The 4438-nt window shown below is 48.6% G+C and overlaps 1 protein-coding gene across 1 annotated transcript in view; it reads right to left on the bottom strand.

Annotated features, from left to right (window-relative positions):
* PPP1R12B (protein phosphatase 1 regulatory subunit 12B) overlaps window positions 1–4420 on the bottom strand; it is a 182070-nt gene extending 177650 nt beyond the window's left edge. The window contains exon 1 of the mRNA XM_025211373.1: window positions 4287–4420. The gene's annotated coding sequence lies outside the window, so the exon portion shown is untranslated. The remainder of the gene's footprint in view (window positions 1–4286) is intronic.
* Between the last annotated feature and the right edge of the window lie 18 nt (window positions 4421–4438).

Raw genomic sequence — 4438 nt, 5'->3', positions numbered from 1 at the left:
CGCGCGTAGGCCCTGGGGAGGGGCGTGTGGAGCCCATGCCCCCGCCCCCCCCCGAATGTGCACGTGGGGTGAGGGCCAGCTGTCACTGAGGGCTGGGCTCTTCCTGGTGGATGGAGCTGGGCTGGGGCTGCACTCAGGGTGGGCAGCAGTGGTGCTAGGAGGGGAGTTTCAGGGTGGGCTACAGCCACTCCAGAATTTGACATAGCCCCCACACAGTTCTGCCACCACCTGCCCCAAGCACAGCCCTGGCCCAACCCTCCTGCCAGGAAGAGCCCAGTGCTGCCCCCAACCCACAGAGGCAGCCCGCCCTCACCCTGCACACAGGGCTGCACCCAGCAGTGGGAGCCACCCCCCAGCCCTCCCCATGCCTCCTGGACAAGCTGCTTGTGGCTCCGTCCCACCCCAGCTGGGCAGCACCTACCCTTGCCCCAGCCAGACTCCCTCCCTCACTGTGGGGGCCTCAATCTACACCCCCCACACACACCCCTTTCCTCGCCCCTTTTCCCCAACAGACTTACCAACCGGACACTGCTATTCAAGCTGCCAGGCTGTATATTGGCTATCGGATCGGTACCAGATGATATGGCTCATTAATAATCAACCATTGGTATCGACCCAAAAATTCTTAATCAGTGCACCTCTACATGGAACGGGGTGCTCAACCTTTGGCCCATGGATCATTGGCATCCGGCCCATGCGGCTCCCCACAGGTTGGGAAATTTGGTGGCAGGACAGCAGTGACAGCTAATAGTACCACCTCCCCTCGCTGCCAAACTCTGGCTTGGCCATGCCCCCTTCCACCACATGGCTGAATTAGGGCCAGGCTGCCCCCTCCTCTCTTCCTCATGGCTGCAAGGAGCCCTGCCATGTTTGCCCTGGCCCACTGGGCAAAAAGTCTGAACAACACTAGCTTAAGATACCACATCACTTTACATTATATGTAAAATACTTTCATCACAACCCCAGCAAATAGTTCTAGGTTCAGTATGATAAACTAATTAGGGTTTACATGGACAAGTTTTGTTGACTTTAACGCACAAGATGTTTTACAAACACAGGCTCAAACATACAACTCCCACTGCATTCACAGCATGCTTATTTTTAAATCAGTTTGGCCCTTAACTCAGGCTCATATAGTGCACATGACACTTCTCAGGAAGATGGTCACTGCCAGCTGGAGGGTCAGAATTGCCACATGTAATTTAAAAGGTCATTTTAAAATACAATTTCACAGTTATATTTAGCAAAGAGGATGTCTCATCTGCTAAGTAAATGTATATTAATTATTTTTAGAAAAAACTCATGGAAAGCAAGACTAATAAACTATAACCTTTCAATTGGAAAACTGCAACACTACATTTTGTTTGAAAGCAATAAAATGTCTGATGCCAGCATGTGCCAAATTAAACTAACCCAAGGTTATATGAAAAGTTACATGCTACCCAGAGCATACAGAAGTCAAGGTTAAGCAAGAACCAAATCTTTCAAGATTCATTAATTCAGCACAGTCAAATAAGACAAACTTCTGCTTGTATCAAAAAAAGTGTTAGCTCATTAAGAAAAAAAAAAATTGCTTAAAAGCTATATGGTTTGATGAGGAAGTAAACATTTCCTACCCACCCTCTTGCAACAAAACAAACATATTCTATGTCCCTTAACTCTTTACACAGAATACTCACAAGTGCAAGAAGTATATGCATAAATGGTCTGCATCTATCATTTACCTATACTGTCTGTCCATCAGCTCTAAATCGCTTGTACTGACACACCCAGAAGCACACATCCTTAGAGCTATTACAGAAATATTCAGACATACACTTTATTTGCTGTGTCTTTTGTCACTATGCCAGCTATTCTTCAAGACCTTCAACTTGTTTTGGCTTTCAGGGAAGGTTTTTCGCCAGCCAAAGCATCCTTTCCCAAATCAGGTAAAAACACACATTGTTCGTTTTCACATAATATCAAAATACCACCATTCAGATTTTCAAACACTCAAGGTTAGAAGCATTTTCATTTGTTATGCATGTCACATGCAATATATTCAGCACATTTTTCCATAGTAAAGAAGTTCAGCTGCTAATATTGCGTTCTATATGCTCACAATACATGCAACAATATCTGGCCTGTTTGCTTCTTGCACATGCAAGAATTAAATCATAAGTTAACACTCTACAGGTCTAAGCTCTAAGTCTAGCTATTCTCTACTGTGTTATCCAGTTTTGTCAGTCACTAGTCTACACTCCCATACACATACAAAGTTATATTTGGGTGCTGTTCTGATCACTGGCCTTTAATGTAACAGGTTTGAGTTTTCATAAAATAAATGATAAATTGATTAACACTGTAAAATTGTTGTACGCTTTACAGTAAGCTTCCTCAGACGCCTGTATTGCAAGTGTCAGCAAGAAGCTACAATAATTTTCTCAAGAACTGGCCAGCCACTCACTTTTGGACTACAAGACTTGAAAAGAACAAGAGTTCTTCTAAGTTCTTCAATTACTTGCAAACTACCTGCTGTTAGTATCCACATTTTTAGTACCCATTTTCCCCCAGTGAGTTGTATCAGAGATCACTGCAAGGTTTACAATTTTTTGGCCACCATCTTGTCTAGCATGCAGGCTGGATCAGGCTGGCAGCCATCTCCATTTCCCAGCAGCCCCTGCAGCAGCAGCTCCTTCTGGCTGTCACTCCCAGCCACCCTGAGCTGTCTATCTGGCTCCCACGGCTGGGGGCGGAACCCGCGCAGGCAGGATGCGTGGCCGGGCAGCCGGGATGGGGCCACGGCTGGGAGCGAGACTGGCAGGTGGGGCAAGGGAGTACCCGGTATTGGGGCAGTGACAGCACGAGGCTGGGACAAAGCTGCAATCCACTGCCCACACGTCCCTACAACGAGCATGGGTTCTGTAGACAAGGGCGTGCAGGGAATGGATCGCGACTCTGCCCCGGTGCCATGCTGTCACCACCCCAAGAACCCGGCCTCAGCCCCAGAGCAGCTCCACACCCATCCATGCACCCTGCCTACATGGCTCCTAGCCAGTCTCCATGAAGATCATGGGGCCATGACAACACAAGGCCAATGCAGAGCCCCAGTTCTGTGGCTCCTCCATGGAAACCAGACAGGAGCCACGTAGGCATGGGCTGCTGGGAAACGGAGTAAGCTGTGGGCCAGATCTGCCATTTTGGCCACCCCTGCATTATAGGTTTCACTACCTGTCAACTCATGTTTACCCAAGTGCAACAACCAACAGACCTGTCACAGTACCCGAGAAGCTTCACAGTTTCCAAAACACAGAGAAGGAGACTGGCTAGTTAGTGTCAGTGTGCATTGTTTTTATATGCTCATGAGGAAGCACAAGTGCAGATCCTGAACAAGTTGCTAGGGGTCCTGAGTATTCCCATTCATAACACTAACCACGCTAAATGATGGCTTGCTGGCTCAAAGCACTGGATTACTATTTTTTCCTGATACTGTAGTTAACCATGTCAGCATTTTCTTTATAAAACCATGATTACAAGGCTTTAAATCACTGAACTGTAAACGTTTAGTGATATTTAGTCTACAAAGATTTCAGGTCAACCTAAAAATCATGAACTCTTTAGTACCTTTCATAAGTAATCGGATTTCACCGGCCAAATACACAAAAGCAAACAATCCGATTTCAGATGCTTCGCTAAGTTCCTGCATAGTTATTTTAAGCATAAAAACCTGCCTTACTTTCGCATCGTATCAGAAATCTGACACTGTACACGGGATTGCCGATTCTGAACTGAGGCGTGATCCTGTATTTCAAAGGTTTTGCCGTTTTAAGGCTAGCCTCTAAGATGACAGTGTGTAGCACGTTTGGATTCGTATTAATAGAATCCATGTTGCTTATCTCAGACCTCCAAGGGTTGCCAAGAGAAGTTTGGGAAGTGTCAGAGCAACTCCCACCGAGCAGAGAGGAGGCGGCAAACAAGGACCCATTTTGACCTTGCAAAAGTGGCAAACCTGGAGGAAGCTTCCCAATCACAGCAGCGATCTCAGGAGATCACAAACCACACCCAAGCACCAGTCCTGGCCCAACGTTTTAGCTGAGCTCCTCGCTCTGCCGAATGACTTTCAGATACCGACGCGTGCTGCTTTTCACAATACAAGTTATCGCTCGACACAAGGACAGGCTCTTGCTTTAAAGGTGGACAGAGGATGCACGAAACAGGACTCGGCCCCGCTGCCTGGCTGACCGTCTCGGCGGCGGGCCCGGGCTCGCGCCCACCCAGCGAGCAGGAGGCGGGGGAGGCGGCGGTACCTGGTGCAGCGCCGTCAGCCCGTCCACGTTGGCCGTGTTGACGCGGGCGCCGCGACCCAGCAGGCGCTTCACCTCGTCCGTGTCGCCGCTGGAGCAGGCGGCCAGGAACACGGCGCCCTCCTCGAAGCGGACGCGGGTCCCCCCGGCGCGGT

Source organism: Alligator sinensis, unplaced genomic scaffold (genome assembly GCF_000455745.1).
Source record: "Alligator sinensis unplaced genomic scaffold, ASM45574v1 scaffold773_1, whole genome shotgun sequence".
In the NCBI taxonomy this organism is placed as follows: domain Eukaryota; kingdom Metazoa; phylum Chordata; order Crocodylia; family Alligatoridae; genus Alligator; species Alligator sinensis.
This window is presented reverse-complemented; position numbering and strand designations above follow the sequence as displayed.